The sequence below is a fragment of the Chelon labrosus genome (genome assembly GCF_963514085.1).
Source record: "Chelon labrosus genome assembly, chromosome: 24".
Taxonomy (NCBI): domain Eukaryota; kingdom Metazoa; phylum Chordata; class Actinopteri; order Mugiliformes; family Mugilidae; genus Chelon; species Chelon labrosus.
The window spans coordinates 13,121,664-13,148,833 of NC_140357.1; positions in this window are offsets into that span (position 1 = coordinate 13,121,664).

Here is a 27,170-nt window from a genome sequence, read left to right on the forward strand (position 1 = left end):
AGTCTATGGAGAGATCATAATTATTTTTTGGTCCCGTTCGAATTGTGGCATGAATTTCACATATGATGTGTGTGAATTTAAAAGATAATTTTTCACGTCAAGAGATAAATTATTTGACGTAAATAAGCTGAACAACATTAGGTTTTGTATGAGATCGCTTAGTGAACTACATCTCTCGTCTGAGAACTATGGCTGTCTCCTTGTTGAGCTTTACCGTCTTCTTCCAGGACGAAGGCAGAAGCATTAAACGAGGTGAAAATCATTATAAATCGGGTCATGTCGAGAGCTGTAGTTACACCAAGGGAGTTTTGGTCGGTTCTGTACGCGCCAGCATGCGGGACTTGTAGTTCGTTTAATTACGTATTTTCCATAGCGTTTTACTTAACTATCTTGCGACAAACTGTGACATTCTTGACATGTAAAATATTTTTTTATTCTGAAAAACAACATATGTATAATCCAAGGCACAAGTCGATCAGGACCAGAAAATAATTTATCTTTCGCCATAGACTGCCGTTCATATTTTTTCGAACGATAGGTCCCATAACCCGGAAGTAGAGGGGGCGGGACTTCGGCACTCTATTATCTGGGAGGCTAGGAAGCTAGGAAGAGCTGCTATTGGCTGGGAGGCTAGGAAGCGCTACTATTAGCTAGGAGGCTAGGAAGAGTTACAAACCATTTTCAACCAACTCAAGATGTTGACTTAGTCAAAAAGCTGCCGACTCATACCGGACGTTTGTGACACCCCCCACTCCATTAGTAGGTTAAAAAATATTCATGACTTTAATTTGTGATGGTAAACGTTCTGCAGACTTGAAGGATGCAAACTTTAACTTTGTTGCATAACACAATCATAAAATCTTTGTCATCATTACAGGATTTAAAACATGCAGGATTCAAAGGATCAGTTCCTGTGCAGAGAAATGACAAATGTAATCTGGGTAAACATGGAAAGTGTATATTATGTGAACACTAAGTATGTAAATATGTTTCCCAGAGCCGGAGGTAAATAATTTATGACCCCAGTTCATTTCGTAGACTAACATGCATGTAGTCAGACGGATATAGGGTAAGTCAAAATAAGGTCTACAGAAAGTGAGCAAATTATTCTCCTGAAAACATATTCATATATTCTTCTTTATATTGGAGTTTGTTTGCCTCACGGCAATCACCAACTCGTGTTCAAAGTTGACCCAGTTTCAGATTTACCAGTACAGAAGTGATCGATGTGGAAAACCCACTCAGTGCTGCTGCACGTTTATTCACTAAGCAACAAAACAACGTTGTGCAGTTTAAACCTGTTTTAGATGAAAGAAAGAACCATAAATAGACGACATTTTAATGCCAGCGTAGTTACAGTATGACTTCATACCTCAGTGTTTCCCTTTTTGGTTATTCTCAACAAAATAATCATGTTTGTTTGTTACAAAACTAGAAAAAGTATAAAGATCCAGTCAGTGAACATCTGAGGCCCTCACATCTCCTGTCCGGACCAGAAAGGTTGCACTTGAACACACCACAAAGACTACAGCTAATGCTAGCCAGACGGCACTAAAGGAAATAACTCTCCATACCAGCAGGTGGTGGTAGTCTGGATTCATCATTCAAAAAGAGAAACAGGAAGAACTATTATTAGCTGGGACGCTAGGAAAAGTTAATATAAGGTGGGACGCTAGGAAGCCAGCGTCCCACCTTATATTAAGGAAGAGCTGCTGTTGGCTGGGAGGCTAGGAAGAGCTACTGTTAGCTGGGAGGCTAGGAAGAGCTACTGTCAGCTAGGAAGAGCTACCGTTGGCTGGAAGGCTAGGAAGAGCTACTGTTAGCTGGGAGGCTAGGAAGAGCTAATGCCAGCTGGGAGGCTAGGAAGAGCTGCTGTTAGCTGGGAGGCTAGGGAGAGCTAATGCCAGCTGGGAGGCTAGGAAGAGCTGCTGTTAGCTGGGAGGCTAGGAAGAGCTACTGTCAGCTAGGAAGAGCTACGGTCAGCTAGGAAGAGCTACCGTTAGTTGGGAGGCTAGGAAGAGCTACTGTTAGCTGGGAGGCTAGGAAGAGCTACTATTGGCTGGGAGGCTAGGAAGAGCTACTGTTAGCTGGGAGGCTAGGAAGAGCTACAAAACATTTTCAATTCAAGATGCTGAATCGGCTGAAAAGCTGCCGACTTGTGCCAAAACATTGTGGCGTAAACCGATGAATTCAGGCCGGTTTTCTAAGTGCGTCTACTGATTATCAGTTCTTTTAAAAGCTCTCTTAGTTTGCGACAAACCTCACTTCTACATCGGCTGCTAATTGGTTTATTTTCTAAAGCCAGATGAAACTTTGAAGGAGGCAGCGGAAGCTTTAATTATTTCTGTAAAACACAGGAGGGGTCGGGGCTCCTGGGCGACCCCGTCAGTCGATTTTTCATTTCTGGTGCGGTTGTAAGGTGTCTGGGTCCAGCCAGCCGTCTAGTAGCGGGAGAAGCTGACGTTCCACCGGCGGCCATGGGGGAATAACACCTCCCCCCACCTCCCCTCCAACACACACCCCTCTCTTCTTTCATCTTGTTAATGGACATTCCTCCACAAACGTCGGCGAGTCTACCTGACTGCAATCCTTTAAAGTTTAATTCACTCTACATTTAGCCCCGGTCATAAATACCATATTAGGTAGCGGCGGCGTGTTTTATGTGCTCCCTATGGTCGTGCTTTTGTTTTAATGAAGCCATTTGCAACTTATGAGCAAAGAAAAAGAGCGAAAGAAAGTCGCATATTAGATGGGATGGATCAGTCAAACCTATTCCCACATTGTGTTTTATACATGGGGCGGAATAAAATGAGGCCCATCCACCGGCAGGGATTGTTGGATCGTCTCTTTTCTTTTTCCTGTTGTTGCTGATTTAAGGAGGTCTTTAAAATGTAGAGTGACAACTGCAGATCATTGACTTAATCACATTATCCACCTGACGCTATAAATTGCAGGTAATGCGTCCTGATGTTTATGTAAAACTGTCTGGAAACGCCACCCCCGCTTGTGGGATTTCATCATGCTCTGCACGCAGCTTGGATGCTCCTGCAGCCAATCACAGCCGCTCTGTTGTGGACTAACTCAGGTGTTACTGCTCTGTCCAAACAAAAAAACGACTCGCAGGAGGATAGTCGGTTCCCAACGGAGAAAACTTTCTGCTATAAAACGATTCTGTTGCAAGAAAACAATGCAATATCTAAGATTTAAAGCCTTATTTGCATCTCTAGTAATTTGTAATAACTACACAAGTCCTCTGTGATCTTTATGCAGCACAAATCGGCATCTCTGTGTGTTTTTATTCCGTTTTTTAAGAGTTTGCTGCATCCGTTCATTGAAAAGTTATGAAGGATTTGCTATAAAATCAAAGTCTGGACAGCTGTAATCATCACAAGAATGAAAAAGTGAAAGGGTGATTGGATGCGCGGCATATTTAGATGTGTTGAATTTCATTTAGCGGCGCATCAATGTGTTCATGACGTCGGTAAAAGGTCTGTAGTGTATTAACAAGCCAAATACCTGCAGTCTTTAGCTTGCATAATAAAGAAACCGAGAAATTAAATCTATTCATGTATTTAACGTGAATCAGACAAAGGAAATATTGACTTTACTGCAATCTCAGTTTATGAAGATGTTGCTTTCCAGTTGATTTAAATAATGCATGTAGTGCAGTTTGCTCTTTAAGGTTGAATTTACCTCTGGTCTGGTTTGCAAACTGCAGAAAATCTAATTTCCTGGTTGATCTTGCAGCTTAGTCTTAGTTTTTTAAAGGTTTCTGACAATGCTTTGTATTTATTTATGTTGTTAAAGTTAAAAATGGCTCCAAACAGCTGTAAAAACTTTCTTCTTCTTCTTCTTTCCGTCAGAGCTGCGTGGATTGAGCCTTATCGCGACAAACATGCAATCTTTCCACTTTCAGATCTCCACATCTTAAGACTGGGCTGGGTTCTTTATCACGCACGCTAAAGACGGAGCTAACGTATGCAAATTTATGGGGCCGTCAAGTGTCACCTCAGTTTAAAACGTAGGAGGAAGCCGTCCAAGAACGAATCTCGCATCAAAGTTATCGGGTGGAGCTTTGAACGGTGCGACGCCGGGTAGTCGCGTCTTTTGTTTCCTCTAATATCCCTGGAAAATCTGGTTAAAATTGGAGGATGCGGCAGCGAGCCGGCTCCTCTGCACAGATTCCTCACTGTTTTCACAGCTGTCTTGCTTGCAGGACGCGACTGAAGGCTGGGGGGAGGAGGTGGTGGTGGTGGTGGTGCGATCAACTCATGTGTAAAGATGAGAAATGAGAGGATAAACCAATATGCTGTACGGCGCAGAGAGGGAACTCCTCTCTATAAGATCCTCTGCAGCAACATAAAACACATTTATAGACTCAGATACTCAGATACATGGTGTCACTAAAGGTTACAACCTCAGAGGCTGCAGCTCAAATCATTATTTGTGGCTCCATTCTGCATTTGGACGGTTATTGTTGTGGACGGTATCACGCCACGGGACGGCAGCTGTTTGCAGGTAATGTCCCGCTCGTGCAGTTGTTATTAGGCCTCTGGTCAACAGCCAAACGCAGCAGCTGTCCGTGCAACACCACCCTATAAAAACCCCGCCGCCATCGCCGCCCTCGACTTCCTGTTCATAAACAACAATAAGCGGCGCAAATGGAGTGGCCAATGTCAGACGTGGCCAGACGAACGCCAGCGAAGGTCACCGCCGCCACCGGACCGAATCCAGCTCCGGTTTGGGGTCGATAGACGTCACCTAGAGCACAAACCTCATTATGCTGCGCTTTAATCCGAAATTAGACGTCAGCCATTTTCCTCTTCCACTGATATGTAGCGTGCAAGATGCAGAAATAAAAACATTTCTTTCTTTTAAGACTGATATATGTGATATATACCAAGCCAGTGGCCTAGCATGTAGCATGTTAGCATAGCAATAGCATAAAACATCTTTCTTTTGTGGTTGTACTGCACAAATAAGATCAATTCCTGCTTTTCGGGCTGAAATATTGCTGTAACCAATGAGATAGGTTAAGAAGAAGAAGAATGGAAGGAAAGGAGAGAAGAAGAAAAAGAGAAGGAAGGAAAAGTAGAGGACGAATAGAGGGAAGGTTAAGAAGAACAAGAAGAAGAATGGAAGGGAAGGAAGAAGAAAAAATAAAAAAGTAAGAAGAGAAAAAAGGGAAGAAGAAGAAGGGAGGGAAGGAAGGAAAAGAAGAGGATGAATAGAAGGAAGGTTAAGAGGAACAAGAAGAAGAAGAAGAAGTAGGACGGAAAAGCAGAAGAAGCAAAAGGAAGAGGAGGAAGAAGAAGGAAGGGAAGGAAGAAGGAGAAGAAGACGAAAACGAAGACGAAGACGAAGAAGAGATAATGCTCTGTTAAGAACTCCTGGTTTTTTGTTTTTAAGAGTTTGCGTAATTAAGAGTTAGCAAACTTAAGCATCTACTGCTGAACCTCAAATCTTAGTAAAGCAATTACAATTTAATTTCTTTCTTCAGGGGTTTAACTGTATATAAATGTATTTATATATTATTAAGAGCTCCATCTAAACACAACATCCTGTTTTTTTAAGATGTATGAACCCTGAAAGAGCTGCACAGCGGCGACAGATTTCATTGCAGCAGGAGGTTAGCGCTCCACATGACAAAGTGCCACGGCAGCTACCTTTTTTCTTTCTTTATTTATTTATCTTTTATTTTTTTGGGCCTTGAATAATCTGGGGACATTGGCCTAACGTGATCTGACATTTGAAACGGCCGTCGCAGGTTTCTGTTAATAAATGATTCACGCCGGCGGCCCCGGAGACCCGGAGTTAATGCCATCTCGGTGGCAGCGATCTGAAACTTTGACTCGGATCCAGCTCCGTCCTCCTGGGGACGGACAAATGGACACGACCGGCGTCTCTCCGATGCCCCCGGTCTCCATTATCGACCCCGGGAAAAAGGGAAAAAAATAAAAAGAACGACACGAGAGGCCGTAATGATCCAGTGTCAGAATGCAAAGTGCCGCAGAGCTGCACTTTCCCCCCGTCGCGAGGCGAGGAGGAAGTTGTGATTCTTTTTACTGCCACACAGCTTTAGGTGCACTAACAGCATCCCAAGGTCCCTCAGAGACGCCTAATGTGAATTTAATGACCTGACGCTGGGCGAATGACAAGTACGCAAGGTGAAGGTGACAACCTTTTTCCTCCATCTATAGGAGTTTTTATTTTTTTTTTATTCCCCTTCTGCAACGGCCTCAACCCTTCTCCAGGTCCTGTTTTGTAAAAGTAGAGGTGATGTTACGTCTAGAAAACTCTAGTTTTTATTTATTTTTTTCTACTGCATAATGTAGAATGGAAGGAGCCTTCAGTCTGAATGCATTCTGCATTATGTAGGACAAGCCACAAGAAAGATGGGTTATGGCTGAAGAAGAAGAACAGAAGGAAGGAAAGGAAGACGAACAGAAGGAAGGAAAGGATAAGGGACAAGGACAGAAGGAAGGAAAGGAGGAAGAAGAAGAGAAGGAAGGAAAAGAAGATGAATAGAAGGAAGGAAAGGAAGAAGAAGAATGAAGGAAAGGAGAAGAAACAAAGAAGAAAAAGTAAGAAGGAATGGAAAGAAGACAATGACAAGAAGGAAGGAAAAGAAGGAGAAGGAAAGGAAGGGAAGGGAAGAAGAAGAAGAAGGAAGGAAAAGAAGATGAATAGGAGGTTAAGAAGAAGGAACGAAAGGAAAGGAAGAAGAAGAAGAGAAGAAGGAAGGGAAGGGAAGAAGAGAAGAAGGAAGGGAAAGGAAGAAGAAGAAGGAAGGAAAAGAAGACGAATAGAAGGAAGTTTAAGAAGAAGAATAGATGAATGAAAGGAAGAAGAAGAAGAGAAGAAGGAAATCATCTTCAGAGGTCGTCCTACACCAGTAAGATCATCTCCTGCTTCTGGTGTTGTTCTGTTAACAACTCTTCTCAAACCAAAAATCCTGCTTTTTAACAGTTGTCAGTTCATTTCTTTGCAGCACAAAGTTAAATGGAATCAATCAAACCAAATCTATCTTCCTCCTCCTCCTCCTCCTCCTCCTCCTGGGCCAGGCTAACTCGATCACCTATGAGCTGCTGTAATTTGTGTCCTAATCTAAACTGGAATCATTTGGTTTGTTGTTTTAAAAAGATTACCCGAGTCGGCCCCTTATTTAAATCACTAAAATGTCAATAAAATCAGCTTAATATACAGGAGGGAGGGAGGGGAGGGGGGTGAAACCTCCCCCCTCCCTCCCCAGCATTAAGTGCTTGTTTGGTCGCCACGACAACACAAACACATTCGTTTTCCCGACAAAAACTCTTTTCATACTTCAGGACAGGAAACCTTGCGACACTTAAACCACAACCCGGCTCAAATCTGATTAATGCTTAAACCAATTACACCCCCCTCCCCTCCACCTCCCCCCACCTCCCCCCAATTAGACGACATTACCAGGTTAAGAGCTCTAATTTATCTTCCTCACTTATTTTCATGAAGTATCCCTGGACATTCGTCAGCGGATTTATCGGCGGAGCTTCGGCACGCGGCGTAAACGGGAACATGCTTTTCTTGCGTCGGCCGGTTGCGACGTCGTGATCTAAGTTTGTAATTAAGCAGCAGCAGCAGCAGCAGCAGCAGCAGCAGCAGCAGCAGCAGCGGCATCGTGTCAAAGCTCAGACGCATCGCTCAGCTCCTCGGCCCCCGGAACGTCGCCCCGTAATGCCCCAGCGCGGTCTCAATTACACTTTCCATGATGTAGAATAACAGCATTACCGCTAAGCAAGACACGCATTCATATAGTCGTAATTAAATAAAACCCAAATCGAGATCAGACCCCAGCGATCTTGAGCCGCGTTCATTTAGACGGATGGGAGCCGGAGCTGACCTCTCTGATGCTTCTTAAAGAGACACGGAGTTAAACGTCCCCTGTCCTAAAGTCTGTCCTTGTCTTCCTTGTCTTCTCCTAGAGTGGACTGGATTCAGTCCAATAAATCTTTCAGTCAAAGTTAATGTAGTGTGGAGAGGGTAGCTGGTACCATCTTCCTGGTTTTCTTCTTCTCCTTCCTTCTTCCTGTTCTTGTTCTTCGTGTTCTTCTTCTTCGTCCTTCATCCTTCTTCTCCTTCTTTCCCATCTTCTTCTTCCTTCTTCCTGTTATTCTTCTTCTTTTCTTCTTCTTCTTCGTCTTCCTTCTTCCGGGTTTCCTTCTTCTCCCCCTTCATCTTCTTCCTTCTTCCTGTTCTTCGTCTTCCTGTTCTTCTTCTTCATCCTTCATCCCTCTTCTTCTTCTCCCCCTTCTTCTTCTTCATTCTTCCTGTTCTTCTCCTACTCCTTCCTGTTCTACTTCTTCCATCCTTCTTCCTCCTGTTCTACCTCCTTCATCCTTCTTCCTCCTCTTCTACTTTCTTTTATTCTCTTCCTTCTATTCTTCTTCTTCCTGTTCTTTTTCTTCCTTCTTTGTGTTCTTCCTCTTTCTCCTTCAGCCTTCTTCCTCCTCCTCTTCTTCTTCTTTCCCTTCCCTTCCTCCTCCTCCTCCTCCTCTTCTTCTTCAACTTCCTCCTCTTCTTCATCTTCTTCAACTTCCGTCTCTTCTTCTTCTTCTAGCCTGAACGCTAACCCAAACACCATTGAAACAGAAGAAGACGTTTCAACGCTACATGGACGTAGTTTCGTTTCTTATGTCAGACCTAAGACAAATAACTACAAGAGATCATTCTTGGCTGAATCCTGATGCGATGGACACGGGATCCATTTTAAAAAACACCTGGATCAGCCCTGGGACGTCCCTTAATACCTGCGCCGGACCACACCGGAGCAACCTTCTATCAGCTTCTTAAATAAACTCCACTTCCTGCTCTCCAGTTTAATTTACTGAGTGAACGGCGGCTGCTGAAGGCTTCAGTCCGACTGAAATCATGAAAACAAACAAACAAGCCAACGTTAGAACAACATGTAAAAATGGCCGACGTTGTCCTTGATGTCATTCATCAATCAAACACATACCGCCCCCCCCCCCCCCTTTGTTTCATTTGTAAACCATTTGCTGACTCCCTCCCAGCAGCCAGCAAGCAGAGGTCAGGCAGATGGAGAGCCGCCGCCGCCACCGCCTCTGCTCCCCCGCCCCACCCCCTTCCATCTACCTGCATGAGACCCCTCGGCCCGGACGGAGGTCGCGCCGGTAGCGCCGGGCTGCGGCGTCGGTAGCTTCGGCCCCAGCGTGTCGGCTCAGATGCTAATGGACTCACGCAGGAGTCCGAGCGAGATGGCTTGTTTGGGTCTTAATTCAGCCATTAACATTTCATTAATGCGCCGTCCTACTGCTGGCCTGCACCGCTGCCCGCCGGCTGCTGCCCGCTGATGACAGAACGCCACATTCACTCAAGGTGGATCCTCGGATTCTAGCTTCAGCTGCATGCGCCGCTCAGGAGATCGCATTTGGAGAAAGATTATGAAGAAATAAGAGTTCTTTTATATGTTTTCTGCACGTTCTCTAGATGCAACTTTTAAAATGCGGTGCTTTTACACGTTTTTGAGGACAAAAAAAAAGATTTCTGCACAGGTGACGTACGTCCAGGGAGTCAAGCATTGCTAACGGTCCACCTACCAACAAAAGACGGCGTTTCTGATCTGCTTAAACTTTAATTTTAGGAAGGAGAGCTGCACAAACGCAAAGAACATTGTGGAAAATCTCTTTTATAGAACTAATAACAAGTGCAATGTCTCTAAATGACTTGACACTGAGCAGATACACTGACGCACTTGTACGGTTAACGCATGATCCATGCACAGCACAGGAGTATTTGTGTATGCAAATCACTCCGGCTCCGCAGCGCTGAAGGCAGAATTAGCTGCTAAGGTATCCGCCTGATAATGAACCTGACGAGTCGTGTGTGTGTGTGTTTGTGAGCGCGTGCACGGCCCCGGCGCTCCATCCAACGAGTTTAACACAATATTCTAATTAGACATCTATGTTTATTTAATGCGTCCTGAGTAAATTAGTTGTATAAAATTATGACTAATTAAGTGCTGCACATAATAATAAACCCGAGCAGCCTTTTTCCAAAGCTGCTGCTGCTGCTGCTGCTGCTCCTCCTGCACCAAGACACATAGGTAATCATCATATCTGTGTCATTCATTAAGCTTTTTGATCATGGTGACGTGACATATGATAATATCCAGTCTAATCTACATGCCGACGCCGACACCGCTGCTGCTGCTGCTGCACATTTCAGATTATATTTGGAAACCGGCTCTCACCTACTCCGACGTAGGTTTGCTTGTAGGAAATGCACTTATTTTTGTTCTAAGAAATTTAAATTAAACAGTTAATCTCACTGGGGGATAGCTGCAAGTCTTTGATGAGCAGAAAATTATAATTTTTTTTGATCTTTCTGGGTTGTTTTATATAATATAGGGCTAAAACGTGACGCTAATTTATTCAGGATTATTCTGCAGGAATCCAGATCAAAATAATGAAACTTAAATGAGGGAAAATGCGACGCAGCGTGTAACATTTGGGCCTCAATGACAAAAAAGACAGACTATTGGCACGGCCCTGAAACACATTTGATATTTCTGGATCAGTGGAGCTGTAGGTAGGCCGTTCATCTGTCATTACTTAACAGCGAGAAAAAAGTGCTACACGAGCGGGCGAATATCCGGCTTTATCAGAGGCGATGTGTGTGATATACGAGAGCGGCTGATAATCGACACTTAGCCGTGCCATATGGTTGGACCCGCCTGCCAAGGTACAAGGACTCAAAGCGTGGAGGTAAAGCTCGGCGAGGGGGGGGAGAAGAGGCCCAAGGACGGCGGCGGTGGTGGGGCAGCGGCTGGACATGTTTGCAGATAAATGCACGTTTGCGTTCGCAGAGAAAACCATTTTTTTTCTTGCATGTGGAAAAGTTTGAGATCAGTAATAGTCTCATCAGTGCCATTTAAAAACCACAGCCTTTCATCGGGTAACACAATCCACGTCCATCAAACGGAGGAGGATTTTTTTAGGTCAGGTGGTTTTATTTCCCGTCCCGTGACGCTCTCAAGCTGCAGGAGGATCCATCTTTGTTGGCGTATTATTCAAATAATTACCGCCATCCAACCAAGACCAATAAACAAGAGTCGATCAGGAAAGAGCGAGGTCTTCCAGAGCAAACACGAAACGCCGCGGTCCTGTCATGCTCGCTCCGATAGGCTCAATGGATTTCAGATGGACAGGAAGTGTGGGCTTTTTTGAAAGGCGCTGTAATTTCCAGGTGGCCCGGCGGGGAGTGTTTTTGGCCGGGGCCGAGCCGCCGATCGCCAAGTAAGGCGACCTGGAGTAGGTGGAATGTTAATCATGGAGAGAAAGAGAGAGAGAGGGAGAGAGGGGAGAACATGTGTGACAAAGGATGGAAAACACATGTCCCGTTTCACACTTATTTACCTTTGACTGCCAGAGCCCTGCCAGATTAAAAAGAAGAAGAAGAAGAAGGGGAGGCAGACGGCAAAGGTGGAACTCTTTAAAGTTTACCTCTTTGATGAGGACGCCAGCTCTTTGATAGCATTTCAAACATTTCCGAAAGAGGAAACCTTGGCAGGGCCCCGACACGTGGGCCCACGGAGAGCTATGTGCACAGAGAGGTATTGTGCTGCACAAAAAAAAACACTTTTATTTCATTCATTAGCGACAAAATATGTAAAAGAAAAACAAGCTATAAACTATTTCTAATCAGAGAGAAGTAATGAGCGTTCTCGCGCAGCTTCGTCTCTTCTTATAAGTTGTTTGAAGCGCGTCTTCTGTTGTATTTTTAATGTCTGCTGCGAGGCGAGATTCCCCCGAAGGGACAATAAAATAAAGTGAAGCAAAGCGCCGCGCTCTACTGTAAAAGTGTCCGGCAGCTCGGGCCGCGGTAACGCCGCTCGACGGAGGTTTTTGATTTGCGCGGCGGCGACGTCTGAAACTGCAGAACGACGACGAGCGCGCGCTTCGAGGAGGAGGAGGAGGAGGAGGAGGAGGAGGAGGCCGTTAAGAAGCGAGTGTGATTGGAGTTGAAAAGTTTGCAGCTGTAATGGCGGCCGTTTGAGATAAGTGTAACTTATTCCATTTGTCGGGCGGCGTCACATGCTCCCGCCGCTTTGAAGTGGCAAATTAATGACAAGCGAGAACAGTGGCCATTCTGCAGAAGAGAATGACCCCTTTTCTAATGGCTGTGTGGCGCAGCGAGAGAGACAGAGAGAGTCATCTGTCGCCTCACCCCCTCCTCCCCTCCACCTCACCCCCACCGCCTCCCCCTACTCCCATCTAATTATGTGAATCGAGCAGTTTGAAAAGTGTCTTAAGGCTGTTTAGGAATAAAAGGGACATTTAAATGCAGAGCACTTTGAAAATTACAGATCCTTCAAAATACTTTCCGTGGCCACATCGCTTCTTCGTCTCGTTAATTCTGAGCTTTGAGAGTACAGCCGGCGAAAAGAATTTGAAGATAGCCTCCCACTCCCAGTTTCCACTCATCTATGGTAAACAGGATTCTCCCAGACTTCTATGAAGAACGACATTCACTCTGGAAACAATGCCTGTCTTGTTCTGAATGCATAACTTAAGTGTGGTATTCATATGTCACATATATAGATATATATACACACACACATATATAAATATATAACAATCCTGAGGCTGTGTTTGGAAGGACCCCATGAAGAATCCTTTTATAATCCACGATTACGTTGATAATGACCTAAAGGTTTGACTGATACTCTGTTTTCACGGACAATTCTGTTTTTGTGCCGCAGCGTTCCAGTGCTAAATTTATATATATTTTATTTGAGACACAATTTTGTGCAGAAAATGTGATTTTTACAGAAAGGTTTTATAGATTTGTTTGTTTGCAGATGCGGCCTAACGCGAGATGATACATGGAAGTCACGCAGGCCCTGTTCACGCGATCCGACCACGTCCCTGGCCACATTGATGGACCGCCAACTCAACTGGGCGTCCTCCACACAGCTGCTATTTTTAGCGTTCCCACCTGGCGCTAACGCCAAGCATCTTGAGCAAATTATAACTTGAACCTTGGGATGTTTGAGCTGTTTTCAGCAGAGAAAGACAAATCTCCGTTTCTAATGAAAGCATTTTATGACCCCACGTGGCTACTTTCCATACGTCAACATGAAACCCATCGCTAATTAACCACATACCGAAAGGTTTTCTAATTAAATGCTCGTATTCAATAACTTAATTTGTTAATTTGGGGCTGATCTGACCTCATTCCTTTAGCAATGTCAACACACAATGTGTCCCGGCCACATTGATGGACCGCCAACTCAGCTGACGTCCTTACTCGTTCAGTCAACCACAGATCTGCTATTTTTAATGTTCACACCTGGTCACCACAAGCATCTCGAGCCGTCACGTAGTTTCACGGATAAACACCGACATCATTTCAGGTGCTGTTGCCTCAACGACGTGGGGACGTGATACAAATTGTAGAACTAGATTCGAAATACAACTCGAACCTTGGAGGCTTGAACTGTTTGCAGCAGAGAAAGACAAATCTCTGGTAATAAAAAACTTTTACTTTCCTGCTCATTTTCAATAATTTAATTCGTTAATTTGGGGCTGATCTGACCACGTTCCTTCAATGAACACACAATGTGTCCTGGCCACATTGATGGGCCGCCCACTCAACTGACGTCCTTCCTTGTTCAGTCAAAGAAAACCACACAACTGCAGTTTTTAGTGTTCACACCTGGTCACCACAAGCATTTTGAGCCGCCACGTAGTTTCACAGGTAAACACCGACATCATTTGAGTTGCTGTTGCCTCAAAATGTGTCCTGGCCACATTGATGGACCGCCAGCTCAACTGACGTCCTTCCTCATTCATTCATTCAACCTTAGATCTGCTATTTTTATTTTTTATTCACACCTGGAGTTATAATTCAAATCTAGTTCCACAATTTGTATCACGTCCCCACGTCGTTGGTAGACAAATGGTGTCGGCGTTTATCTGCATATGGCGGCTCGGGACGCTTGTGGTGTCGTCAATGCCAGGCGTGAACACTAAAAATAGTGGTTGTGTGCTTTATTTTGAATGAATGAATGAGGAGGACATCAGTTGAGTAGGCGGTCCATCAATGCGGCCAGGACAGTACTCGTAAATGTTGGTAACTCCACTACTAACATAATGAGGTGAAACCATTACGACAGGCTAATTGTAGCCTTGCAACTTGAATGTTTTACTGTATTACTTTGTATTTGGACTTATACACAAGAAGGACTCATTCCAGGAAGTACAAAAAAAAAAAACTACAAAAGAACAACAAAAGGTCAGAAATAACTTCATGTAGCGTAAAACGGCAACTTTTAAAGTACTTAAATCAGACTAATTTAACTTCCTGGTTAGCTTCCTAGCATAAACAGCAGCGTGGTGCGCCTTCAAATGCTAGTTTAGTTTTGGTAGGCTAACGCTAACATGTCTAATAATAATTAAATAACGTTCTAGCCTCGTATAAACATTTCATCACATACTAGCTTTAGCTCGTCGACATCTTGTCTTAGTTGCAGAGAAAAAATAGTCGTATTTTTCATCTTCGTTAACGAACTTAAGACCGGTTCACACCTGTACTTGAAACTTGTGATCGTACGACTGAACACGGCTCTGGCTGGGAATTTAATTAAATTCTTACCCCGTACATTAATTAATATATTCTAAAACTTCCGTCTAGGTTTCCATTTCCGAGGCTAACCTGAACATCTTGCATTCAAAGCCTTCTGGTTTTTTTTTCCTCCTAATTATTATTTGATTGCTCATTAGACGCCGCTGCATCTGCTCGTGGAAAAACCTTTTTGCTTTTTTGTATGTGGGGGAGAAAAAAAAAAAGCCTCGCCAACATTCGTTAACATTCGCGGATGCATGTGCACGGACGGCGCGGTACAAGACCAGCGTGTTTAAAACGTGGAATCCTTCGCATTTAGAGGTGCGTGGAGTCTTTTCCATTAAACTAACCCTCTCATTTCTAGCAGATGTCCCTGCGGGTGAACACCCTGCTTCCCTTCTCTTACAGGGTATGATGTGTGGATGAAGGCTCTTTTTCCGGCGCCGTAATGACTGTACACCGAGATTTTCAAGGGGCCCGCTCATGACAATCCCATTTTCTGTGTAATTTCATGGTTGTCTTCTTGAATGAAGATATTGGCTGCTCTGAAGCACGAGGTCAGAGTCTCCCTGCTCCGTTTTCTGGATTGTTCCGGAGTATGTTTCCCTTCACTTGATGAAAAGTAATTCATCATTTACACTGCTGAATTCTGCCACTTTTTTTCCTTTTTTCTTACCCCCCCTGCCTCCCGCCTCCCCCTCTCCCCCCTCGTCTCTTTCGTCGTCATGCTCTCTCTTTGCAGTAACAACTTTCTTCACCTCGCCTCTTTCCCCTTCTTCCTGTTCAGACTCCCCAGTGGTTACCTACGGCGCTGTTGAGAGATATATAGGTTCAAATGCGACGGCGGGTCAGCCATCCCCGAGAACAGGTTAGCCCTCCCAGGCTTCGGCGCTAGCCCCCTCCCCGTGATGGAGTTTGTCACCTCTCTACCTCTGGAAGTCATATCCTGTCAACTCCGGCATCCTTCAGTATCCCCGAAGTGGCTTTGGCACCCAGTGGGGCATGTGAGCTTAAAATTGATTTTTCCTCTCCTCCGGATCTGCCAGGTTCCCTTAAGGGAGGCGGCTGACAGCCAGTCGAAAGGCCTCGGCCAATCAGGAGGCGGCGGCGGTGTAAAAGACACCTAGGGAAACTTTCCTGGAGCCGGAGGGGGGGCAAAGGTTTCTGACATGTTGAGGAAGAAGAGGAGGAGGAGGAGGAGGGGGGTTGATGCTGTTGCTAAGAGACTGCTTGGATTTTTTATTTTACTTTCAGTCCCACCTCTCCTCGCCGCTCTCTCAGAGTGAAATTAATAAATTAATCATTTCATCGCTGGCCTTCCTGCCCGACCTAACAAGTACACACATGCCTTCCTCAAAGCCCCCTCTCATGTCATTCTCCTTCCTGCAAACATTGTCTCTTCGTGAAGTTTTAGATTCTTTTAATCATCGCACCCTTTGGTGAGCAATGAAATAATTGGGCTGCGCATATGTAGATCCCTCTCTGCATCCCTTCCCTCGCCGCCTCGGTATACATTTATTAGCAGTTTTCAAGAAGCCCACGTGACTTCGCCCCCTTCCTCGCCAGCTGCCAACATCTGCAGGGTGTCCAGAGTCCAATCAGGGAGTCTTTAATACCGAGAAGAGAGGAAACCCTTGAGACTTAAGAGAGACAGAACCTGATCATCCTGTCTCATCAAGGCTCCGGCTCTCCTGTGACCCTTCCACGCTGAATAAAAACCCTCCCCGCACAGCTCCTCGGAAACTAATTCCTGGGCACTTAAGGAAATACAATGAGCTCAGATTGGTATCATCAGTAAATTACACCTACGGCTCAGGCGTCGCTGTCTGAATTGGAAATGGAAGCTCCTTCACGGTGGCGGGGGGATTATCTGAAGGTCCATATGTTAAGGGCATGATGACACACCTCCAATCGCTGCATAATGGGACCTTTAGACCGGTCACTTCAAAGCCCTTCTTTCTCAGATACATTCACAGACGATTACCGCCGCTCTGCAGGAGCTAAATGAGGAGGCAACTACAAAACCGGTCAGGGGGTATTAAGTTGTTTTTACCTGGAGAATGATAAATAAACATGACCTTTCTGCTAAGACGCCGTGAAGGTGTTTGTTCTGTTCTCTGGAGAACGAAACTTCTCTCAGCTAATAGTAGCTCGTCCTAGTGTCCGAGTATTCAAGCTAATAGTAGCTCTTCTTAGCTTCCTAGTCTCCCAGCGAATTGTAGCTCTTCCTCTTTTCTAGCCTTGCAGCTAATTGTCACACTTCCGGTTCCCTAGCCTCCCAGCCAACAGTAGCTATTCCTAGCTTCCAAGTCTCTTAACTAATAGTAGCTCTTCGTGTTTACTAGCCTTGGAGCTAACAGTAGCTCTTCCCAGCCTCCCAGTTAATAGCAGCTCTTCCTAGCTTCCCAGCTAATAGTAGCTCCTACTAGCCTCCCAGCTAATAGTAGCTATTACTAGCTTCCAAGTCTCCCAGCTAATAGCAGCTCTTCTTAGCTTCCTAGCCTCCCAGCTAATAGTAGCTCGTCCTAGTGTCCTACCATTCAAACAGTAGTTCTTCTTAGTGTTCTAGCCTCCTAGCAAATAATAGTTCTTCCTTGCTTCCTACCATCCAGGCTAATAGTAGCTCTTCTTAGCTTCCTAGCCTCCCAGCTAATAGTACCTCTTACTAGCTTCGTAGTCTCCCAGCAAATTGTAGCTCTTCCCTTTTCCTAGCTTCCCAGCTAATTCTCACATTTCCTGTTCCGTAGCCTCCCAACTAACAGTAGCTTCCAAGTCTCCTAACCAATAGTAGCTCTTCGTGTTTACTAGCCTCGCAGCTAACAGTAGCTCTTTCTAGCTTTCTAGCCTCCCAAATAACATTAGCTGTTCCTAGCCTTGCAGCTAATAGTAGCTCTTCCTAACCTCCCAGTCAACAGTAGCTCAAGCCTTCCAGCTAATAGTAGCTCTTCCTAGCTTCCTAGCCTCCAAGCTAACAGTAGCTCTTACTAGCTTTCAAGCTAACAGTAGCTCTTCCTTGCCTTTTCTCGCCTACTAACATATCCTTTGGACCTTATTTATTTACTGCATTTTTACTGAACGACTCTACTGGAATAGAAAGTTCACGGACTGTCATCTTAATAATCTTTCCTTTAATGAGCTTGGCTAGCTCCTAGTGAGGTCTATATGATGGATTCAACACTGACATGAAACACAGATGAGAATATGGCTCATGCCCTCAGCAGACGAACTCAGACACATACATGGTTTGGCCACATCCTGCACATCTTCGCCTCGGAGCCACGAGAGCACCCAGGTGGCACCGTGGAGGCAGAGCAGGGCATCAGGAGAAAGGGGGGGGTAGCCGGTTAGCCACGGCTGAACGAGCCGAAAGGAAAAAATACATGCACAGATGGACTTCCGGGGGGGGTGGAGGAGGAGTGGGGGTATAAAAATGAGGGCAGGATCACATATCCCTCAGCGATGGTAAAGATAGTTGGCAGAGAGGATTCATGGCTGTGTTCGTGTCACGGCGGCGGCGGCTCCAGTCAGGTGCCACTCAGGTGATACGTGGTGACATTTATAGCTGGTGGAGATGTTCAGATTAGCTGCCTCTCGTCGTTTCCCCACAGCTTCTTTTACTTGAATTTTTTATAATAATCTCCCCATGTTCGGCTGATTCAGAAACACTTTTACACAGGAACAAATTTCCTGACTGGTTTCGAGCTGCACATTTGTACCTGTCATGCAAACAGGTACATTATCGCCACCCGGCTCGATTTAAAGAGGCCCTCTCTGCTTTCACAGACGCTCACAGACTTTCACAGTGTCTCGGTGTCCATTAGTCCCTTCCACCTCTGCAGCGCCACCTCATTTCATACATTAAATGCTTTTACCTTCAGGAGTGTGAAAGCTGTCGGTGTTATCTGCACCTCCCTACCTCGCACCCTCCTGCTTTCTCACCTCGGCCTCGTGTTTGCTTTTAACAGGCTCGCAGTGCACACTTGTGGCCTTTCTGGACCCTCAAATGAGATTTTACAAGAGTCATATTCTGATAAAGGTGATCCTTTAATGTGGTGCAGGTGCTGTACCTTCCTCATCCTTTTATGGCTAAAGCAGAACCAACGTGATGCCTCTGCAGGGATGTGCTGAATGGATGGTGACGCCAGTACGACATTACTGAGTTACACAAGTAGGAAACTAAAATTAAAAGTAATAATAATAGTAGTAGCTCTTCCTAGCACCCTAGCCTCGCAGCTAATACAAGCTCTTCCTAGACTCACAGCGAATAGTAGCTCCTTCTAGCTTCCTAGCCTCCCAGGTAATAGCAGCCCTTCCCTGGAACAGTAGCTCTTCCTAGCTTCCTAGCATGCTAGCTAATAGTAGTTCTTCCAAGCATCCTAGCCTTCCAGCTAATAGTAGCGCTTCCTAGTTTTCCAGCATTCCAGCTAATAGTAGCTCTAACTAGCCTCTAGCTAATAGTAGTTCTTCCTAGCATCGTAACCTCCCAGCTAATAGTAGCTCTAACTAGCCTCTAGCTAATAGTAGTTCTTCCTAGCATTTGTAACCTCCCAGCTAATAGCAGTTCATCCTAGCGATCTAGTTTCCAGCTTTTAGCAGCTCTTCCAAGTGTCCTAAGCTCCAAGCTAATAGTAGCTTCTTCTAGCATCCTAGCTTCCCAGCTAATATTAGTTCTTCCCAACATCTTAGCCTCCCAGCTAAATAAGCTTAAGCTTTTCTTAGACACCCAGCTAATAGTAGCTCTTCCTAGCTTCCTAGCCTCCGAGCTAATAGTAGCCCTTCCTAGCTCCCTAGCCTCCCAGCTAACAGTAGCTTTTCCTAGACTCCCAGCTAACAGTAGCTCCTCCTAGCTTTCTAGCCTCCTGGCTAATAATAGTTCCTCCTAGTTTCAGAGCTAATAGCAGCTCTTCCTAGCTTCTTGGCCGCCCAGCTAATAGTAGCTTTTCCTAGACTCCCAGCTAATAGTAGCTCTTCCTAGCTCCCTAGCCTCCCAGCTAACAGCAGCTTTTCCTAGACTCCCAGCTAATAGTAGTTCCACCTAGTTTCCGAGCTAATAGTAGCGCTTCCTAGCTTCTTGGCCTCCCAGCTAATAGTAGCTCCCCCTAGCCTCCCAGCTAATAGTAGCTCTTCCTAGCTTCCTAGCCTCCGTTCACATCTTACATCTACATTCACAAAGCCAACACCACGGACACCGAGTCTGTATCAGCGTGCGCGGCTTGCACAACTGTTTCACTTCACTCTTATCATCCTGGCAGGAAGAGCCGTTCCTCCCTCCTCCCCTCTCGGGTGAGGTGAACGGGGCGTTGGGTTGAGGGAGGGGGTGATGCATGGCGTAGGAGGACACACGATAAGCTAAACCTCGTGGGACGACAGTGAACTTGTTCCCGCTATCCTGCAGCCACTGATGAGCCTGATATGTTTAATTGGGGTGGTCCATTTTCCCATCCAGCACCCCCACCAACCCCATCCCCTTCTCTCACCTCCTCCCTCCCTCATCCACTCCCCCTTGTCATTTATACCAGAACGATGACTGTAGGCAGATGGGATTGGAGGGGAGGTTGAGGTTGGGGGGGTGGGGAGGGGGGAAGAACAAGATCCCCCCACAAAACAGAGATAAAGAAAAAATGTAATACTTCCACATTTTCCAGTGCCCCTTTCATCATTATTCAAAAATTAGTTTTTAATGCAATGAGTAGCTCCAATCATGTTAAGGTCTGCATGATTCAGATAGTATCATAATTACAATTAGATTACATTACCGCAATCAGAGAAAGGGGGGATCGTTAAGAGAAGGAATATAAATTGCTTTAGTTTTACAAGTACTGAGCAAGCAGAAATTTGAATTAATCTCCACTTAAACATCTTCCCCCTTCCAGAACTGCAAAGCACGCTGGTTTTCTTCCAGGCCATCAATACAAATTAAGAGAGAAGTATGATTTTTCTTTTTTTTTTTTTTTCTGAGGGTTTCTTAACATTTGAAGTTTTCCACAGACAGGGCTGATGTTCACGTCTACCAGCGTTGGAGCTCTGGGTTCGAAAAACTTTTCTAACAGGAAGTGACTTCGAGTCAGCGGCGGGAAATGTTTTGAGAAGTTCGGCCAATTTTATCAGGACTGCTGACACTGATTGGCTTGGGTGTCATGGCTCCTGTCACTGGGTGGGATGTGTTAGTGGAAGGATTTGAGAGACTTTGACAGGGAGCTAATTAGACGATTGGGTAAAAGTGAAGTTCTGCAGTGGTCAGTACTAATCAAAACTGGTCCAAGGTCCTGCTGGGAATGATTTGAGGAACAACAACGATGAGTTCAACAATCCAAAATCCCGGATGTTTTGGACAAACAATTCCAGATCCACGAAGGCCTCCACCTCCTCAACTTAATGCAGGACTTAACCCCTTAAAACCGGATGTGTCGCCGGCGGGACGTTTGCCCAAGCTCACTTTGGATTACCGTAATCACGTCATGGTTTTTGTGGACCAAAGTGTTGACCAAGTTCTCCAGATCTCAGTCCAGATCCATGCAGGCCTCCAACTACTCAACTTGGCGTGACGTTTGGATTATCGTAATTACATGACGGTCTGTGCCACCGGAAAACATCCAACTGTTTCAGAAAGCCGAGATGTTGCACTTTACAGCCAATATGGTGCCATTAGGGTAATTTCAGTTACACTCTTATACCATGCAGTAAATTGTACATAAATGCCAGATATTTAAAGTTCCAGACTTTGACAGATGATTGGGCAAAAGTGAAGTTCTTGTTGGGGTGTTCCTGGTTTGCAGTGGTCGGTACTGATCAAAAGTGGTCCAAGGAAGGAGAATGGAGATGTTACTTTGACTTGTACCACGTATCCAAGCTTTCTAAGCGTTTTTTTTAGGATAATACTCCATGGTTCAGGACTGATTTAAAGAACAACAACGAGCTGAAGGTGTTGACTTGGCGTCCAAGTTCTCCAGATCCAAGAAGGCCTCCACCGCCTGAACTTAAAGCAGGACTTGACCCTTGGCGGGATGCTTGGATTACCGTAATCACGTCACGGTTTGTGCCATTGGAAAAATTCCAATTGTTTCTGAAAGCTGAGACGTTGCACTTTACAGCCAATATGGTGCCATTACGTTAGCTTCAATTGCTCTCCTATACTGGAAGGTTGTTTCGCTCTTATAACATGCAGTAAATTGCAAATAACTGCCAGATATTTACAGTTCCAGGACATTTTCTGACCTTTTCATAGTCAAAATAAACCCAAACGTCCTACATGAACCTACATGTATGTCATTTTAAAGTCTTAATATACTGTTAAATCATCATGTTTATGGGTATGTCAGTTCAGTTACCACGGTTAAAATACGCCAACGTCCTCGCCGTCCTTTACAACTTCGCAAAACTCTCATTGTGGTCACATTGTGCAAGGATTATCCCAAAAAACGCACGGACACAATGTGCAGAGACAGAAATAAGAAAAAAACAAAAACAAAAAACCATCAGTGGGATGATTAGGACTGAAGTTAGCAAATCCCCCGATCCACTAATGAATTAAGACTCCAGTGAAGAGCGGCGTTTCTTTTCCGACTCCCTCGCAAACAAGAGTTCAGAGTGAAGAATTAAAACACACATTGCAATTAATAATCGCCTTACTTATATCTGCATTTACTGGATATCAATTACCTTTTTTTTTTTTTTTTTTGCTTCCTATTTATTCCCTTCTTAGGCCACGACTGGAGATTAATGTGCACTTCTAAATTGCCACACATGCCGGCCATTTATCAGCTCCCAGAACAATCCTGCAGATTCATCCCAACGCTAAGTGGTGGAATATTCATGAAATGGTCGGAAAAGGGGGTAATTTTGTACACGCTTTCATGATTAAAATAAAAAAAAAAAAGGAAGGAATTTCTTCTCACTCGTGCTCATTTACTTTGTGAGTTTGTCTTCTTGTCATTGTTTTCTTGTTTGGCCACTCAGAAAAGGACGACGGCAAATCCTTCTTAATTTAGCTGAAAACACGGACTTATATTTATGGGTTGATAATAAAAAAAAACAAAAAACGAGGCGATACATTACGGTCAAACAATGTGATAATGGTGATAGCGCGGCGCATTGTGCTTGTTTGTAAAGCCGCGGTGCAGAGGCCCATAATAGACTCGCATTCAATCCCTGACTTCAGTAATGACTTGGGTAAACAGAGCTTTCAAAATGAGTTTCTAAATCAGTGCACGGAGGCAGAAGAGGAAGAGAAAAAAGAAAAAGAAGAAGCGAAAAAAAAAAGAAAAAGGGGGCTGGGGGGCTTCTGGTCCTCGACACCCTGGCTTTAATCAGGCATTAGGAAAAAAATAAATAAAAAAAGGGAGTGAAGATGTTATGAAAATGCGGCGCTGGCCTTTGTTCGGCGTCTGTCATGGCATTGACTTCCCTGACACAATGCTACAATGCATGACGGATCAAAGTAATTAAAGTTCCAATAATTTACCTTCCTCTGTTGCGTGTCAAGTCTGCCAGACCGGCTGCTCTCAGGCCCTTCATTGATTTCCTCACCACTATCAGAGCGCCGCCATCCTTAAAAAGACAGCGGCGAGGGGTGGCGTGTGTGTGTGCCTGCGTTTTAATAACTTTCTCATATAATAGCAACGCTTCAGATGTTTAACCATTAATGATCACAGACAAGATGACGGGAGATAGATCGAAAGAAAGAAAGAAAGAGAAAGAAAGAGAGAGAAAGAGGAGCTTTTTGAATTTCCTCCCCGGCTGGTCAAATCTGGAGCGCGACACCTTGTTCAAAACTTCAAGATCTGGGCGTAAAAACTCAGCTTTATCCGCAAATCCTCAGGAAGGCTCGGGCGCCGGTATGCGAGGATTGTGAAATCATTATCGGGTAATTCTGTCTGCCGTCTAGGCCCGGGATTGACGCTTAGGAGGAGGAGGCTCCCTGCGTCGCCCTGTTTCACCACAACAGTCGGAATAAAAACTTTTCCTCGCTCGTGCACTCGAGGTTACTCCATCTCCGTCGTCCTCCCCTCCCTCGTTTTCCCCTCTAAGGCACGACAATGTGTCATTGTCACCGTGGTTTTGGAGCCGGTATGAAGGGAAGTGGGGGGGGATTCTCTTTTGAAGGCTTACCCCCCTACCCCCCACCCAACCTCCCCAAAAAACGTCTCTCCTCCCTTGACGAAAGTTAAATGGTTGAAGTATTCCTGTTCTGAGATGTGATTAGCGTGTCACACATTAAAAATGCCACATTAAATAATCCCATCCTTCAGGCTTTACTTCCTCACCAGGTATTAGCTTAGACGGAGAATAATCCTAAGCTATTTGGAAGTAGGGAATCCACATAAAGATCTTGGCACTCGGTGTTTGAATTTATTTTTTTTCCCCCCAGATCTGCCTGGTAGGTACGACGCTACTCAACCGACTTACAGCGGCAGACGGCGGCGGGAAGCTCAGAGCTCACCGCCACGGCGCCAGGTTTTCTGCCTTCTAATCTCGTCTCTCCTCTCTCAGTCGAGGTTTGTCGGGCTGTGGAAGTCTGCTCGTGTAAATTGATGGGTGTCTAATTCCGACACTTTTACAGGATGCACTCCAACCTAGGTCGAGAATAAAGACTTACGTGGCACGTTTGGATGAAACACAGACAGATTACAAATATTTCTTGGTCTTGAAAGTGAGAAATACTCTTGTTCTACACCTCATCTTAGGTCCAGTCTTCTAGTTAAGCTACCTTTGCTTTTATACCGCGCCATATATCACGTTAAAAGTCAACGTTTACGTCAATAAAAGAGTGAAAAGATGTGACCGAGCTAATCAGTTGGATGCTAGCAGTAAAATTATGTTAAAAGACTTCAAAAACATCTACACCGATCAAGCATGAGTGACGTGCATCGATCCCAAACACAACGTTCCTCTTGTTTTACTGTGTCAGAAAGCGGCGGTGCAGGGCGCCCTTGAGGTGGATTTCGCCGCAGATGACAGAAACCATTTGAAAATCCGCGGAGGTCAGACGTCACGAGAGCACAAAGACTCACCCCCCAAAACACTGGAGACCATTCATGCCCGCTCGCATACGAACACATCGAGACAACGCCGAGTGTGAAGGAGTGAGCGGTGTAAAAATGTTGGAATGTCCTCGTCGACAAAGAGACCTTTTAAAATCAGACGGGTTTGTTTTTCATCAGCGCTCGGAGGTCATCGCCCCGTGGCGGTGGATGGTTAATTATCATCGCGCAAATGGGTCACGGTTTGTCATTACTTCTGGTCACATGATTGTATTCATCCTGTTTTTCCTCTCCTTTCTTTTCTTTTTTCTTTTTTTTTTTATGTAACTGAAAACCACAATGGAGCCACAGTGATTGGGAAACTCCCACCCCCAGAAGTTAAAGATTTGCTACGCAGTCACAGTTTTAAACCTCGTTTAAAAATACGCTGCGTTCAAAACACTCTGCTCTATATTTATCAACGGGAAAAACAAGTCGATTGTTGGTATTTTTGACCGATAATAATGTCCCAGAGTCTCCAGGTTTTTCTGCAAAAGGTCAACAACTAATATTTTGCCTTGAAGCGACACACTTAAAGGAGGACATCATACGCTGGTGTCTTCGCTTCTAACTTTTCATCTCTCCATCGCGTTCTCATCCTTAATGAAACGGACTAGAAAGCAGATGCAAAATGCTTTTTCATCAATTTAACGACACAAACAGACACAAATACAACAACAAACGCAACACAACTATGACAACAGACGTATTTACAAGAGAACTGATGGGAAGAGCTACTATTAGCTGGAAGGCCAGAAAGAGCTGCGATTAGCTGGACAGTTGAGAAGAGCTGCTATTAGCTGGAAGGCTAGGAAGAGCTACTATTGGCTGGCAGGTTAGGAAGAGCTGCTATTAGCTGGGAGGCTAGGAAGAGTTACTGTTAGCTTGGAAGCTAAGAAGAGATACCATTAACTGAACAGCTGGGAAGAGCTACTTTTAGCTGGAAGGCTAGGAAGAGCTGCTATTAGCTGGGAGGCTAGGAAGAGCTGCTATTAGCTGGGAGGCTAGGAAGAGCTGCTATTAGCTGGAAGGCTAGGAAGAGCTACTATTGGCTGGCAGGCTAGGAAGAGCTACTATTAGCTGGACAGCTGAGAAGAGCTGCTATTAGCTGGGAGGCTAGGAAGAGCTGCTATTAGCTGGGAGGCCAGGAAGAGCTGCTATTAGCTGGACACTTGAGAAGAGCTGCTAATAGCTGGGAGGCTAGGAAGAGTTACTGTTAGCTTGGAAGCTAAGAAGAGATATCATTAACAGGACAGCTGGAAAGAGCTACTTTTAGCTGGAAGGCTAGGAAGAGCTACTATTAGCTAGAAGGCTAGGAAGAGCTACTATTAACTGGGAGGCTAGGAAGAGTTACTATTAGCTTGGATGCTAGGAAGAGTTACTATTAGCTTGGATGCTAGGAAGAGTTACTATTAGCTTGGAAGCTAAGAGGAGCTACAACCCTGATTTGAATGTTCCCCAGTGACATGACGCTGGCAGACTGGTGTGCTACAGTCTTAAATATAAACACCACAGTTGAAAGACTGAGCTGCATGTGCTGAAATCATGAGGCGCCAAAGCCGACCCAACCATCCACCCCGACCTCCTCCATTTAGATTTACATTTAAATCCAGATTAAAGGCCAATTTTAGGATTAAAAACACTGCGCTTTGCAATTTACTATCATTTTTTTTCAAACATAGCTCAATGATGCTGCCAATTATCTCATCACAGGGACTTCTTTATTTTCTATTTGAGTGAAGTGAAAACCCGGAGCGCAGTCTGAGGCGAGCACGAACAAAGATTTCTATACATTGAGCGGCGAAACATGACATTTGTTGTAAAGATGATATAAATAAATGATGAATAACTGTTATCAGTGCATCTGGAGCCAAGAATAAAGAGGCCTTTAACTGCTCCAAGTTTAGCCTGTCCACAAGTGGTGATAGGATATAAATAATATTTACACCACTGAATACTGTGGTTGTACTCCTTTAAAGAAACTATTTTATTTCTGTCCAGAGGAGAATTAGGCTTGAAATTAAGTGAAAAGTGAAAAGATAATATGAATCCTCTCAGGAATAACAATGTTTTTTTTTCATAACTAAAGCCAGGTGGCAGAAAACGCTGGAAGGAAAGCAAATACATTTGAGTTTGTTGCATCGGTGAACATTGTCCATCCACTGTGGGCCCTGTTGTGATGTGACCTGAGGCAGCGAAAGTGGGGAAAAAAAATAATAATAAAATAAATAATAAAAAGAGCTCCATGTGCTCCCTTTGGTGCATCTTTAAATGTAGTTTGTGTTGTTTTCCTTCAAAAACAGAGGAGCTCTTTTTAAAAGGATTCCCCCCTCGCGTTAAACATCCAACAAGAATCCCTGCGACTTTTATTTGTGTAATTCGAGAGGCGTGTAATGCTGTTAATGCACTTTATTGTGGGGCGAGTGTTGTAACCAAAGCCAGTGTATTTGTGTCTTTGACAATGCGCGGGTGGATTACGCCGAGGAAAACCATGAGTTATTCAATTTTCACCTGGAAAAGAAGAAG